This window comes from Esox lucius, chromosome 19 (assembly GCF_011004845.1).
Source record: "Esox lucius isolate fEsoLuc1 chromosome 19, fEsoLuc1.pri, whole genome shotgun sequence".
Taxonomy (NCBI): Eukaryota; Metazoa; Chordata; class Actinopteri; order Esociformes; family Esocidae; genus Esox; species Esox lucius.
In genome coordinates, this window is record NC_047587.1 from 22,136,374 (window position 1) to 22,153,206 (window position 16,833).

At 42.3% G+C, this 16,833-nt stretch overlaps 1 protein-coding gene across 4 annotated transcripts in view; it reads right to left on the bottom strand.

Annotated features, from left to right (window-relative positions):
• The window catches only part of sema4ba (sema domain, immunoglobulin domain (Ig), transmembrane domain (TM) and short cytoplasmic domain, (semaphorin) 4Ba), a 72,266-nt gene extending 59,865 nt beyond the window's left edge, over window positions 1–12,401 (bottom strand). For 2 of the 4 annotated variants that reach the window (XM_034288452.1, XM_010901622.4), the window contains exon 1: window positions 2,006–2,205. The gene's annotated coding sequence lies outside the window, so the exon portion shown is untranslated. Of the gene's footprint in view, window positions 1–2,005; window positions 2,206–6,734; window positions 6,853–12,255 lie in introns of those variants that run through there. The other 2 variants (XM_010901623.4, XM_020040617.3) reach the window with 2 other exon arrangements.
• Window positions 12,402–16,833: the final 4,432 nt, after the last annotated feature.

The window sequence follows — 16,833 nt, forward strand, 5'->3', positions numbered from 1 at the left end:
CATTGTGTTAACAATATCACATTTACATTCAGTGCCACGATCCTCAAAACCAATAAATGTTTGACAATGAACTTTGTTATAGAAACTACATTTCTAGTTTTATAAGTTTATTAACAGTATCTTACAATGAAAGGTCCATCCTACATCAGTTAGTAGCTGGAGTGTAGATTTGAAATATTGACATAACAGGCACTGTCCTATACCAACAAGCCAAACTCTTTGTGACAGCAGCATTATACAGGCAGCTCATTGTCAAGGCTTCTGTATGCAGAATGCTGTTGCTAGCTGTTTTCTTTACGGATCAGACCAAAAGAAAACACCGGGGCAAGGTCATCAACACAGACAGGCTTTTCTTTTCCTTGCAAATGTGCATCGGACAGGGACATCAACGTGTTTCCAAATGAACAAGGAAACAGAATTCCCGGTTCTATCCATCCTTCTGTCCTTTCATTTTGAGAGGAACTCCCTGTGGCTGTTTGTTGTAGAAAGCTTCAATATCCCTACTGTCGTTCTAAAGTTACTGTTTTTATCTTCTATACCAAGCCCGGTTGGGATAAGTGTCCCATGTACATAACTGGACAACACCACTAGGCTAAAATGAATTGGCCTTTGAGGGATATTTCTCATTCCACAGTGGTTCAGAGTTCACTTGGTTATTCTGTATCTAGCTATGCTAGGTAGTGATGAGTAGATTAATACATTGACATCTTATTGTGTCAGAAAAGTAAGCTCTGGTCAATGTGAAGCAGTCACATCCTGGTCAATGTGAAGCAGTCACATCCTGGTCAATGTGAAGCAGTCACATCCTGGTCAATGTGAAGCTGTCACATCCTGGTCAATGTAAAGCAGTCACATCAAGACTGTCTCAAAATTAACCACAACTATTAAGTAATGTATAATATTATTAATATAATATTATTATTATTAATACTATTAAATAATAAGTAATGTATTGTGCACTGTAGCTTGAATAATGTATTGCACAAGTAATGCATTGTTCCCTATCCAAAGAAAAACAAGGTAACATGCACTTTACTTCTTCACATCTCCCTAGACTGGATACAGTTTCTGTTTAATGAACACACCTCTGCTTCACAACTCTGATAACAGCAGAGTGAGAGCCAGGGGTTTTCTCACGCAATAACACCTGCAGGCTGTGGATGCCTTGGCAGACCCACAGCATCAACCCCTGACTGGCATCACAAACCACCCGCATAGTCCCGCTGCACAGCACAGCCCTCATACACTACGGGAGGAAAGGCATAATCACGCCAACACACTTTCAAATGAGACCTCATGTCGCTTTTTTTGTTCTTTCCCCTCATTTACAAAGCCAACTTTACCACACGCCACAGAGTTCACGGAAAGTTCCTGTGCAGGGAGAGGATTTGAGTGCACTGGCTGCCACATTCACTCACTCCTATATGTAGGGAGAGGCCCTATTCCCCGTCACACGCTCTCTGGGCTGTAGTCATCCTCTGGCTTAAGGAGCTGTAGACACTGAGCCAGTTACAATACAAAACAACATTGCCTTACTGTGGACACTCATGCACAGGCCAACAGCCCTTTATATGGGAACACAACCAGGTAAATAGTAATGTTTTAAAGTGAGAAAAATACTGAGTCAAATCCCAACATCTCTTTAAACAGGAGGATCTAAACACCCAAATGTATAGCAACCCAGGCAGAGACAGCTCTTTAACAACCCCTCTGTTCTGCTATCACCTTGTGATAAATAAATACAACTTACTGGAGAGAGGCTGTCTCATGTCAGCACACACTCACTCTATTCTTGTGTACTTAAGAGGGAGTGCCAAAAAACAGGCAGGCAGCAAGAGAGAGCCATAAAGTAGTCCATAACACAGGAATAGGGAGGAGATAGAAAGCAGAGAATGTCATCGTTTCACAAGGTAACCCAGACCCCAGGAGACACATCAATGATTAACAGAGGCTAGCACAGTTAATGAACACCGGGCTGCCAGTATAGTGTCAGGCTTGTACTTACATTCTTAGACTCTGTACCCAGACGTCCTCAGATTTGTTTTAAAGGTTTCTTTTAGGTTGAATCCTTCAGGGAAAGGCTAAAACAACAGCCTGCAAGTTATCCAACGCGGGGCAGCTGTAGAGCCAGTGGTTAAAGGGCTCCGGCTGCCTGATCCCAGTCTGCTTCTGTCTCCCTCTAACCGTGTGACACGCTGTCGTAGTACAGGCTGCCTCCCTCCACTGGCCACTCGCCACTATAGCCCCTCCCTAGATACACTTCTGTCAGAGATGGAGGGAGTGGAAAGGGAAGGGAAGGAGGGAAGGAGGGAAGGGGAGGGCGTTCGGATACATTGAATCTATATGAGAGGTTGAAGGAAGAGGACAGAATGTTATTCTCTTAGTTTTGATCCAAGAATCAGACTCAACTAGAATTACCACTTTAAACAATGGATCCATTAAGAACGGGTTTGGGAAAAGGAAAAGAAAAAACCTAAGCCTGATAGATTCAATTAAAAACGTTCCTTTGTATTTGTCGTGTTACGTAGTATCTGTGTCACTGTAAATTCAATAGACTACATGTCATAAATCCCCTAACCCTTCAATAGACACAGACAACTAGGCCTATTATAATAGTCAGGCTTTGGGTTACATCCGTTTAAAAAAGACTGTTGACTATATCTAGAAAATTCTGTGGGAAAGAAATATCTTGCACAATTTGTTTAGAGTATCAGAGTATACAATGAAAGCAGTGAACTGGTTAAAAGGAACCACTTGTGTGTATTCTTCATTAATCAGAGGAGCCAGTGGCAGTATATGGGGCTGTCCCTGACAAGGCGGTGTCATGAAGCACTACTAAAATAATCCACAAACTGCCAAGGACAATCTTAAAGGCCAAGACACTGAGTTCTACAGAATTGGTGACTCTAACAAGTCTCAGTGGGAATTTCATTCAGAACCAAGAGACCATTTCATACACTGAAAAGAGGCCACTGTGTTCTAGTGAAACCGTATACTCCCCATGCTAAACAGACACAGCTTGGATTTGGCTCTCGGTTGAATAGCATTAGGGAACGCTGCTATTCCTGCATGAGTGCTTCAGAAAATTCTGAAATTGAATTGAAAATGGACAAATCATATCACTCAACCATCACGTTTTTCTTTTGCTTTATCAACGAAAACAACCATGTGTGCTTGGTAGAAAACAGGTGCATTTAATGCTCCTAATTTTAGAAATGGACTCAGTCCAATTTCACACTTACTGTAGGAAATACTGTATACGTCGTGCAGTCTCTGATGCATGAAATGACTTTTGAAACTATAAAAAGCCATCCATGTGAACACACAGAGGTGTAAGACAGGCTGTTGAGGGAGACACCGGCTTCTAAACTAGCGGGTGTTAATTATACTTGGGCTGCAGTGCTAAGCAGGCAGACGGAATGCCAGGTTTAGAGCTATTCGGAATGGGAATGCCAGCTCTGGGAATCTCGGTGAGGAGGTAATAGGCTGAGATTCCTTGTTGGTCACTTGAGAACTACTAGGACTTCTATGGCAAGGCTAGCCTGTTTATCAGACGTCATACTTCCAGTCACTCGGCACCGTCAGTCCTGAAAGAGACTACAGCACATGCTGGAGACAGGCAGTCAGTTTAACTATAGATTGTGTGTAGGACAGTTGAGGTAGACCACCTGTCCTTGCCTAAACATTCCACTGTGCAAAAGACACCCCTCGCTGAGGGGCAGCAGACGTCTAAACATGTAGATCAAACTGGTCAAACAAAAGGAGACAGAGTTGAACATTAGTTTTTCTGTTGGTGTCTGGGATCACATTAATAGATTAGAACAGTTCTCTCTTGACTTCCTCAGAAGTCACTCCGATCCTCACATACTATTGTATGGACAGAACTCAGGCTAACTGAAAGACTCTACTGAAAGGTTATTTACGGCTGCAATACTGTATTCTAAGCTTGAAGGACCAATCACAAATGTCTTTTGCATGCAGACAAGTTTGGGCTGTCAGTGAGATGAACCCTTGATTGCTCCTATATTAAAGGGCAATAGTTCATTCAATGAACATAATATCTTCTTGGAAGGAGGGGAAGTGGTTGACCAAGGAGTATCATCTTAAGAGAATTGGAGTTACGTACATAACCTTCAATTCTCTTTCAAATCTAAATTAGATCTAAATTTATTACAAATTGCAATGACTTGCGTTGAATTATATTAAATTACAGTATTAGAAGACATGCTCTAATCTTAGGCAACCTCTTTGAGGGACTGAAACAGAGGACAGAATGCACCAGAGATGTCAGTGCCCAGGCATCCTGCAGAGGGCAGTGCAAAATGCTGAGCTCTGACCGGGGTTGAAAGGTGGAATGCTGGAAGATTGGCTTGTCTCATACTGCTCTAGAAACTCATTTTGGGGGGCTGTTAGTCTGCAAGCTCAATCGTGGTAGAATGCAATCTCTTCCATGTTCATAGATTCTGTCGAATGCTTCCTGGTGGAGTGGTTCAATGAGAAGCAGAACGACCTCGGAATATTAGAGGACACAACAACTCCTAATGGATGGAGGGGAGATAAAGATTAAGGCAAGCGTGTGTGATGGTAATTCCATGGATAGGAACTGTTCAAGAATTTCCATAACACGTGCCTCGTAGGTATTCATATTAAGCAATTCTTCATGTTTACACACTTCTTTTCCAATCAGGACGGGGGCATGCCGATGACCTTAGTTAGCTTTGCAGGTGCCCAAGCCACCTGAGGATGCCGCTTGAGCATAATGAAACCATGCCCCATTGAAGAGGCCTGCCCAAACCCTGGGCAATGCTAGCCAATTTGTTATGTCTGTGGTGCTTTCCAACCATTCATAAGCTAGTTAGGCCCTGAACCTAAACACTCCAGTGGCTTCCAATTGAAGCTTGCATCCACTATATGACCATGGAGGTAGCCTATGGAGCATCAAGAGGAAATGCCACTGCCTACACTCCCTACGGGGGATCCCTATCTTAAAATGAATGTTAATTGTAAGTGTAAATATGAGTGTCTGCTAACAGACTCAAATTTTAATCTTGCTTGTGGAGGTCAACAACCGCACCAAACGGCAGACCCTTCAACTCCTTGCTATTGTCTTATACATGGCTGTATCCATGGGTGCTTGTTTTCTATGCTCTAATTAAGCTATACTATGTATGTATGCACCCAGCTGATATAGCAACACGGTGGAATGAGACTTTTCCTCATGCAGAATATCCTATAGACCTCAGAAACTGAACATTGGTGAGGAATTTATTTTTGGTCACATCACTTCTGAAAGATGTGTGGAAGGTCACTGAGAAGTGAGCTGCATCCAGATGTAGTCTTTCAGGGTCCATAGAGCAATGGTTTCCAAGTATGGGTGGAAGATTCTCACATTTGCCTGGGACAGGAGATTCCTTTTAAGCAGTAATTGCCAAGATAATTGTCTCACTATCCAGATTGTCCCTTCCCAGAGCTTACCAAGATGAGGGATGCGCCTTCTGTCTTTACTCTGGCTAGAGTCTCCATTGGGAGTTGTTGTGCCAATAAGAATATGATTCCTGGTGCAATAGCCATTGGCTTAATTAGCTTAGTTTACTAACCAATCTCCCAGAACACATTCTGCCACGTCTTTTGCATCCAAGCACCAATCGCTACATTGTAAATTTGTTGGGGACAGCTGAGCAGCAGAGCTTTCTCAAAGATATTGCACCGAGCCTGGAATAGGAACTGCTTCATTAAAACAAGTTAATTAAGAGAAACAATAGTATAAAATACTATCTGAAAAAAAGACTATACTCAGTAAGCTCACTCTTAAAATGAAATGGTCCCTCTTACTAAGGTCACCTTTAAAGCCTACCCACAGGCTCATGGTGTAGGCCCCAAGCCTTGGACGAACCGAGGTTAGGTCTGTGATGACACAGATCTCATCTCAGAGATTCTGGTTTGAGATGCCAACCTGACATCTGTGTCAACTCAGCCCGGTAGTGTAATGCAGTGACATCACATTAAAGTTTTTTACTGAAAAGCAATTTTCTCCAAACCTTGTAGTGCTTTCGCTATGAGAGAAGAGGTCTTGGATTTAAAGAGATTAGCATTGCCGTCAGGGCCTGGACACAGGGATCGATTAGAGACACCCACTTACTACCTCAGACCTTGCTGAAGATGCAATGGAGGCAAACCACTGGTTCCCCGGAGAGAGAGTAGTACTCTGACTGAAAGTCCTTTGGTACACTCTGACTTGAGGAATTTGAACAGACAAGGCACGGTAGTGGATGCATTATCCTGGTTGATTGCAGCTTGCGCGTGGTCAACATCCAGACAAGCAGTGCACAGGGTATGTGTGTCTGGCTTAGCCAGGGGAGACCAACGTTTGCACAGGTATGAATGGGCCTTGTTTGGTTCCCCTTGAAAAGGTTACGCTTCCTCCATGGCACAGTGAAAAATGTATCTAGCATGAAGTCCAGTAGCTGCAGACCATGGTAGTTACCACAGTTTTAGTGGAGAAAAATGCAACAGTCTCCATAGATCCAAAAAACATAGCTATGGGACGATGGGAAGCTAGTGGAAGCTAGCTGTAAGTCATGGCCAAAAATTGCTTTCCTCTCTGTTGCGATCACGTAGACATTCTCCCTCCAAAGGTTGAATAGAAATAGATGCTAAACCCAGTTAACAGAATGTGTAGCTAAAGCATCTGCTAACCTACAACCACTGGCATCAAACACTGAAGGAACGCTCACCTTAAAGTCAATGAAAGCTGCTATACAGTCTGCATTGAATCGTGTCCTTTGGCAGCATCCAAGCTCAAGAAAGACCAAGTTTTGATTCTTGATAGATGACACATGCTTTCATTCTATCCTGTGAATTGAAATAAAAAGGAAAATACAGTTACTTTTGGTTGGTTTCTGGTGTAGGAAGTACAAGATCACACTGGCACAATAGAGGGCAGCATTGTCTAGTGGTCAAGAACGGTCGGCACGTTTCTTTCGAGCCTTCTTCATCTTCACCCGCTTATCCAGTATTGGGTCGCGGGGGCAGCAGCTCCAGCAGGGGACCCCAAACTTCCCTTTCCCGAGCCAGCTCTGACTGGGGGATCCCAAAGGTGTTCCCAGGCCAGTGTCGAAATATAATCTCTCCACCTAGTCCTGGGCCTAACCCGAGGTCTCCTCCCAGCTGGACGTGCCTGGAACACCTCCCTTGGGAGACGTCCTGGGGGCATCAACCAGATGCCCAAACCACCTCAACTGGCTCCTTTCGACGCAAAGGAGCAGCGGCTCAACTCCGAGTTCCTCACGGATGGCTGAGCTTCTCACCCTATCCCTAAGGGAGAAGCCAGCCACCCTTCTGAGAAAACCCATTTCAGCCGCTTGTACTTGCGATCTTGTTCTTTCGGTCATGACCCAGTCTTTCGAGCCAACAAGGTAAAATAAAAAATAAAACGGATAATAATTATTTATAATAATTATTATGTGGCTAACAAGATCAAGGAGATGAGAGATAACTACACAGCAGTTGTTATTACCACTTTGCTCAGGTATGAAAACCATCACGTGCTCAGGACAAGGCTGAGGATGCACCTCCAACCACAAGGTGTCAACGTCGAAACTCTTTGCACCTCCAGTGAGACATACGCAGATATTTAGATCTGGAGAAACACTGGTGACTGATGTGGCGTGAACATGATCCAGGCAGATCTCAGTCGCGTCCTCCCTCCCTCTCTGTCTCACCTTGCAGTCACACATTATCATCATAGTGTGAGGTTCACTACACCAGCTTGAGCAATTTGGAGCAAGGAATGCTATTGAATGCTCCTTTAAAAAATAGAAGGTGCATACTCTGTCATTCTGACTTCTATAGACAAAGGACAGGTACTACAAATTACATGGAATACCATTGAACCACTTGACCTCCCCTCAATATCAACTCTGAAAAGAAAACCATAACGAGACATTGCACATAATGGTAATGATTCGTGCTAATATGTCAGCACTATGTTAATTGAGTTTTTATACTAATTCTAGAAACCTATGGGATTTTCTTTAAATCTCTCTCTTCTCTCTGTTCTAAGGTAAACTATCGTATTACTGGAGTTAATCTGCTCCAAATCACTGTAGGATTAAAACTCTAAAGCATTTACATCATTATTTGAATTACTACAAAGGCTTATTACAGCGTAGCCTTAATTAGAATTAAACAATTAAACTAGGCTACGGTCCTTCTCACACAGGACACCGATAATAATGTGACATATTTTCGATACCTGGAGATCTACAGGCTGGAATGCCAGTGCATAACAACTCTGGGGGTAAAGGAATCATCTTAACCTGAGAACAGCCAGTCACGTCAGTGGCCTTCTTAGATGTCTGATGAGGAACGTTAAACCCAGCTCACTATAGGTTAATTTTTGGATGATACGTTGTATATACAGGACCGCTGAATGACTGAGCTACGTTGGATTTTTTCATTCAGATTCACCAAATAGAGCTGTACATTATCAACCTAAAAACTGTGAGTCCCGGGGGAGGTATAGTTTGGGCTGTGATACGTGCTTTCCGGCAGGACGTCAAGCTACTCCGTCCCAGCCTGGGTAGAGTAATCTGTGTGACTCACTACATGACATTGTTCTTATATTAGAGGACTAGTCCATGCAGGTTTCGCTGTTTCACAACTCACTGTGTCACTCCCATTGTGTTTCAATCATTAAAAGCTCCTTCTCGTCTGGCATGTGATCACTTTATCAGCTGTGCATCAGCCCTGTTTCATTCTAACTCTCCACAACTTTCACACATCTCTATCACCCCCTCTCTCATTTCCTAAAAAGTAGCACAATGCTTGATATAATAAGTAATTTGTAGTGTAGAATGAAATAATCACAAGGGGAAAATAATATTAATTGTGCTGTAACTCACTCAGATCTCTCTGTCTCTACTGATCTATCCTCTAGCTTCACAGGAACAAGCACCTGTTCAGTCCTTAGATGGGGTACTGAGAAGAGAAACCCCTGTGCTCCTCAGGTGGCCTCCATGTCCAAATCAAAGGACGCCACGGCTCCCTTTCATGTCTCCTCTACTTCATTCCCTTTGATGGGAGAACATTGCTTTTCCTACTCCAATAGAGTGATAAATCAATTAGGAAAATTGATCGCCACTTTCACAGCCAGTGATCTGATGCTGTTTCAGAGTACAGCCTACAGTTTAAACTGGCCACATTTCTTGACTAATATGACTAATAGCCCATTGTTATGTATTATTAATTTAAAATCAACTCTGATCTATTGATCAACCAACTTTTCCTTGGCTGTGGGTAGTGTGGGGTTGCTGTGGTGCCCCTCTCTGATTCAGGACCACCAGAGGTCTGTTGGGGAACTGGGGAGCTCAAAGGGGAGTGCCATGGAGCCATGTTGCTCACTAGGGTCAATTCAGTAATGTATGCGTTTATTACCATAAGTCCCTCCAAATAAGTCTGCTAAATTACTTAAATGTAAAAATAAGTGACTCGTAAATTTGAAGGGAGAACCCAAGCTGCGTCAAAACAAACATAAGTCTCTAAAAAAGAAAGACTATCTGCTGCTAAGCCAAAACCTAATGGGTATCAACATAAACATATAATAACATTTAGAGGAAAGTCTTTAATGCAAGACAGGTCTTTGGGTGCTTAAAATAATACACTAATTAACTCAGACTAATGAAATAATGACTAACTTCCCCTATTTAGCACAAAGACTTCGAATGTGTCGTGTGAGATAAAAAGACATCAAAACACAGTCCTAAAGAGACCTAATGAAATTAGGAAATATCTGTACAGAATAAGTACAGCAGATTGATTCTAATGCTGGCATTTGCTTATAAAATATTAATTAGATTGTGAATTGGATTAATAGTCTTGAGAAACCAATGTTTCATTTTCCAAAGCTCTTTAATAATGTTCAGACATATCAACTCTATGAATGTTGAACTAGTTTGCACAGATGATAGGCCTAAAACACACAGTACATTAAACGTTATATTATATATTTACAATAATCTCAGTATAAAAAGTGACTGCTCTATAAAACCAACTACCAACATTGAATTTTGGTAAGTCCACATCCCACACCTCAGGGCCTTCCTCCGAGGACTAAGGTATTAGTGGGTAGAAGGATCTGAAACAGTAATCCAGGCAGCAGGTAGACTAGTGGCAGGTGTCTTAGCAATTAGGAGCTTTGGATAAAAACTACGGGTTCGCTAGATTCAAATGAAGAGTTGAACAAGGTCAACAAATCAAATGTGTTGTTTTGCCCTTGAGCAAGGCATAGTTACACATTTAATGGCCCCATGGGACCCAATGAGCCAGCACTCTACATATTTCCAACCGAGCTGAAGTACAATCTTTGGTTGGACCTTGCATGATAATTGACAACTAAACTAATGGAGTTCTTATTATTTAGCCCTGAGAAAGGTATTCTCCTTGTATTGTCTTAATAAAAAAAAGCCACTTCCATAGCAAATTCTATTTGTCGTTTCATTTCCCAGGAGCTGTTTTACACCAAAACACCTGCAGCTCGTAGTTCTATATTCAGCTAACACATTATAATGAGCAAAGCCATTCATTTACAGAATCCCTTTCTTGGAAGAGATATACTGGTGCATTGAGTTTTTCAGTTAAAGAGATCATGGGCTTGTATTGTGGGCTGTTGAGTTGTATGATATAACACATTAATACTTTGATAATGGTCATTTGGTCAGAAAATAAAACTGAAGGTCAAAATGACAGATGGAAGCTTGAATTTCATTTCTGTCCTCAACAGTATATCACACATACTGAGGATAGCCTGCTGACTCCAAGTATAACAACAAATGACATTTGGAAATGTAAAACTGAATATAGGTTGGATGTTTATGTTGTGTATGGTGTGGCAGCCAATTATATTCATTATGAACCTGACTTCTTCCCATGGGGAAATCATAGGATGACCCCGAACAACCCACATGATGTTCCCTGACCAATCAAAGCATAGGATTCTTCTCAACAGGAGGTTACCTCTCTGCACAAAGGATCCCCAAATATTCACACCTTTTTGTGTTTTTCTAGAAATGAATGTTTTAAATAAAATTATATAAAAATCTAAAATAACATCTGCAATGTTTAAAGTTTTTTAGTATATTGGGCAAAATGACAAGCAGCACAATGAGATAGTGCTTATACTGTCCTTAATTACAGAGTGGAGAGTGGGCAGACATGGGTGTAGGTATTCTCCTCTGACAGTAGAGGAGGAAAATCCTCTGGATGAATTAGTTATGACCACATCCACATGTGGGACAGACAAGATATGAAATATTAACATTGCATCAGACAAAGTACCAGAGTTTAGCCTTGGCAACCACAAAATGAACTTGCTGCATTCAAACTAGCAAATCTACGGAAGCATTCGCAACAGAAACACAAGCAGAGTTTTTTTTTTTTTTTTTGGACTAGGTGATCACGTAATCATGATGCATAAAACCTGCACGTCATCAGATTGTCTCCACTTTTAAAACAATCATTGACCTTAATTAATGAAAGACACCCGGCATTCATGCACAGAACTCCAACTGTATCACTCATGCAGACCATTGTCCAAAAACACACCCACATATTAACACAAGCTGAGAAAATAGTATTCCACTTCCAACCTAACAATCTAAAAACGTATTGTTCTATCATTTTTAACAGAACAGTCACCCTGTACCCTTGTTCTTTTTATAAACATTTTCACATCTGTAATTTAGAAGACAATAAATCTTACTGTATTTCTCCAGAAATATGACTAGGAAACAGGAATCCCCTTTCCAAAGGTACAGTAGCTCTCCTCTAGACATGCTGAATTTGCTCTGAGCCAGCACGAAAATCCAGCCCATCTAAAATTTAACCATGGTAACCAACACCTTACAAAACGTATAGAGAGAGAGAGGCAAAGAGAGAGAGAGAGAGAGAGAGAGAGTGGGGGAGAGAGAGGCAGAGAAAGAGAGAGTGGGGGAGAGAGAGGCAGAGAAAGAGAGAGAGTGGGGGAGAGAGAGCCAGAGAGTGGGGGGTGCGACAGCAGAACCCACAGGGAGCTGAAGTCAATCTATTGCCATGGCAGCCAGCATTACAGCGACAAGAAGCTTTTCGCCGCACAGACCGATTCATTCAGCAGTTCACTGGACACCAAGCCAGGTTTCTACTGTGTTCCTCTACCCAGCTGTCTCTCTCCCTTCCATTCTCTTTAAAACCTCGTCCTTGGAGGTGCGCCAGAGGAATTACCTTGAGCAATAGAGGACAAGGTCCTGCGGTGGTCCGTACCAGTAGCTCCCAGTCAGGCGGTGACAGAGGAACAGAAGCTCCGCAGGGGTCCCCAGAGATGCCCAGGGCTGCGGCTGAACTCAACCCGTGCGTGGCTCCCAGACCGAGCTACTACCACTACTGTGAGCAGCCTCGGCAGCAGCCGAATAGAAAGGGGAGGGGAACACATCCAGAGCAGGAGAAGGGATCGCTCTGTCAGTGGCAGCCGCATTACATCATAGGCTGTTCCTGTGGACGGGAGGGAGAGGGGAGAGGTACTGCCCCCCCCCAAACAGCAGTGCTCCCTGTCACTGGTGGCCTCTTCAGCACACACGCACCACAGGGAACGCACCGTTAATTGCCTGAGGTCATTGACTCCCGGTGCCCTAATGTTACCAATACCAATTATCGGAGTGTTTCTTTAGGGTGCGTTCCGTGTGTGTCTGCTTTTACGGGCGAACAGGTGTTTGCGTTGTGTGCGCTGGTGGTATTCCGTTGTGCTTGTGTGTTTGTGTGCATGCTTAGGTGCCAGCAGGTTGATATTCAGTGCAGGTTGATACTCCACTGGTACAGAAAGGTGCTTTTACATTCCTTACAGGAATGCCTTTCAAAGTGGAAAGGTGCATTTGCTGCTAGTAGACCTCGGCTCAAGCTGATGATTTCCAAAATATTTTGAGGACTGCCCTCATCTTGCAACATGTCTCAATGACAGGGCCTTGTAAGGTAACAATATACTTCTCCAAATATACTGAAGAATTTCAGAGCCGATACATTTTGTAGTATATTGTAGAAAGAGCGCACTCTCCAGAATCTACAGAACCTAAGCCACCAGAATTCTATCCAGTTTAAAGGGCTGGATGCAGATTGCATGTTATGTATGAGTCACGTGGCTGCATCGCATCCTGGAACAAATGTTGTTCATCTCTACATTTTCTTTAAAGATGGCAGACAAGGTTGCTTGTATTCAATCAGATATGGATTTTTATTTGCTATTTGGAGTTAACACATCCCTGGAATCAGTATAAGGACAATGAAGTCACATTCAAAGGAGGTATGAGGAGAACTTGAAATGTAGGCGACAATGCAAAGCTGATGGGCACAACACAGCATGTGAAAACACTGCCTTGCCATAAGAAAAACACACATTTCTATACACTGAGAAAAAATGCAGAGATATGACAAAATTATATGCTGTGGCATTATTCTGCATGTTGCAGTTTTAATATGTTAACAAGCAACACATCACTTGTTAAGACTCATGTTGACTACAAAGCCCACACTACAATCCATCCATCCATCATCTTCCGCTTATCCGGGGCCGGGTCGCGGGGGCAGCAGTCTAAGCAGGGATGCCCAGACTTCCCTCTCCACAGACACTTCCTCCACCTCTTCCGGGGGGACACCGAGGTGTTCCCAGGCCAGCCGGGAGACATAGTCCCTCCAGCGTGTCCTAGGTCTTCCCCGGAGTCTCCTCCCGGTGGGACGGGACTGGAACACCTTCCCAGGAAGGCGTTCCGGAGGCATCCGAAACAGATGCCCAAGCCACCTCAGCTGACCCCTCTCGATGTGGAGGAGCAGCGGCTCTACTCTGAGCTCCTCCCGGGTGACCGAGCTTCTCACCCTATCTCTAAGGGATCGCCCAGCCACCCTGCGGAGAAAGCTCATTTCGGCCGCCTGTACCCGGGATCTTGTCCTTTCGGTCATGACCCAAACTACAATGATCTCTCGTTTTTTACCTGAGAGGCTTGGTACCTAGAGAACATCTATACAATAATACCAAAGTTATTATCAGCATGATTTTTTTATGTGACTGAGATAGCAAGCTAGTAATTGAAAAGCCTGCATTGCAACCACTTTTGATAGTACAGACAACCAGTCTTTTTACATAGTAACTATACAAAAATAACTAACTCGTTCTCAACTGTCCCTCTTTCAAGCTGAACAATACCATTTACCTGTGACTGCCTTCAGGAAGTATTCTGGATGCCCCTTGAGCCCTATCGTTTTAATAGAAGACATGCTTTCCCCAACTTCATAAAAGTTTCATAATTTTGAATCAAATGGATATTTTCAAAATCAGCAAATAATTCACAGCATGGTCAAATTCACTGGATTTAGGTTTCGTATAAAATTGGTGTTATTAATTGGCTCTGGGATCCAATCCAGCAACCTTTGGTTTAGGTCAGATGTTCTCATCACTAGACTACCTGCTGCTCATATGTTGTTCATGTAGTGGTTGTAATGCAACATTGACTGGACTTCGTTACAGGGATAACTGCAGTTGTATTCAGTTCATAGATATATCTGCTTAGATTTAACTTCAAAGTTACTTTTCCTTCAGAAGGCTAACAAGGGACATTTCTGTAGAAAGCTTTACCAGGGCCAAGCCAGCAAACACATGGATTGTAGCTGAAAAACAAGGACCTTAAACAAAGAACATGGATCAAGTCAATAGTGAATACATATTAAAATAATCTTCAAGGGCCTGTGTCAAGATTCAAAATACATTTCAAATATTCTTGAATGGTTTGTATATGACACGCGGAAAGTGTTAACATACTGTACGTCTCTGAAAATCCTAATATTAAGAAACAATTCCAGGGAGACTAAACCAAAGCATGTATTCCTGTCATACTTGTTCTGTTCAGACTGTTTAAAGGATAAGGATGCCAGTGTACTGTTTTGAAAATTGTGTGAACTATGCCTTTGACAAAATGTACATACCATAACGATATTAAGTATTTTCATCACTAGACCCATGATAAGATTTGACAATGGCAGAGAGAACAGTTCATTCTACGGGGAGCTGGGTGAGATTCTTTGCATATAACATGCCTCTGTTTGAGAGTAGGTGAGAATCAAGCGTGATTGAGGCAGAGGAGCAAGTAGCATACTGCTATTATTCAGCATTGTGTAGCGAAATATAATAGATTTTTGTTACCTCATCTTGCCTATGGAGAGTGTGGATACTGGTAACAGGCCGATGAAGCAGCTAAAGACACATATCCCTCAATACATGGTACATACCACTGTAAATGCCATATACATGCAAGTAAGAGTCTTCTGTAAAATAAGACACGTTTCCCTTTTGTTTACGCAAACGATAAAATGGCTAAAACAGTCTGTCACAAAGGCAGAAATGATGGTGGTCCTTCCTACTGTAGTACTCAGCTGTTCATCCCCCCACCAACAGACCCGCCACATGTCCTAAAACTGTTCAACTATGTAGCCTTATCCTATATGTTTTAATTTAGAAATGGTTCACCCGATATGGATGTATATTACCTTCACTTAAAGTTGACAGTCTGCACTTTAACCCTATGGTTAAATGTAACATTGCAAATGTAAAATGCAAGGAATATATGTCCAAACCCAATTTAATTTAAGTGTATATAATTTTTTACATATACTATCGGTCAAAGGTTTTAAAACACCTTTTCAGGTTTTATTGAAATTCACGTCTTAATGCAATAATGTCTTTAAGCACTCTGAAATTAAAGCATAGAATAAATAAACAATGGGAGACAAAAATGAATTATGGAATCGCTTGGTTTAACAAAATGCAATCTACAAACCCGATTCCAAAAAAGTTGGGACACTGTAAAAATTGTGAGTAAAAAAGGAATAGAATCATTTACAAATCTCATAAACTTATATTTAATTTACAATAGAATATAGATAACATATCGAATGTGGAAAGTGAGACATTTTGTAATGTCATGCCAAATATTGGCTCATTTTGGATTTCATGAGAGCTACACATTCCAAAAAAGTTGGGACAGGTAGCAATAAGAGGCCGGGAAAGTTAAATGTACAGATAAGAAACAGCTGGAGGACCAATTTGCTACTTATTATGTCAATTGGCAACATGATTGGGTATAAAAAGAGCCTCTCAGAGTGGCAGTGTCTCTCAGAAGTCAAGATGGGCAGAGGATCACCAATTCCCCCAATGCTGCGGCGAAAAATAATGGAGCAATATCAGAAAGGAGTTTCTCATAGAAAAATTGCAAAGATTTTGAAGTTATCATCATCTACAGTGCATAATATCATCCAAAGATTCAGAGAATCTGGAACAATCTCTGTGCGTAAGGGTCAAGGCCGGAAAACCATACTGGATGCCATGATCTTCGGGCCCTCAGACGGCACTGCATCACATACAGGAGTGATACTGTAATGGAAATCACAACATGGGCTCAGGAATACTTCCAGAAAACATTGTCGGTGAACACAATCCACCGTGCCATTCGCCGTTGCCGGCTAAAACTCTATAGGTCAAAAAAGAAGCTGTATCTAAACAGGATCCAGAAGCACAGGCGTTTTCTCTGGGCCAAGGATCATTTAAAATGGACTGTGGCAAAATGGAAAAGTGTTCTGTGGTCAGACAATTCAAAATTTGAAGTTAATTTTGGAAAACTGGGATGCCATGTCATCTGGACTAAAGAGGACAAGGACAACCCAAATTGTTATCAGTGCCCAGTTCAGAAGCCTGCATCTCTGATGGTATGGGGTTGCATGAGTGTGTGTAGCATGGGCAGCCTACACATCTGGAAAGGCACCATC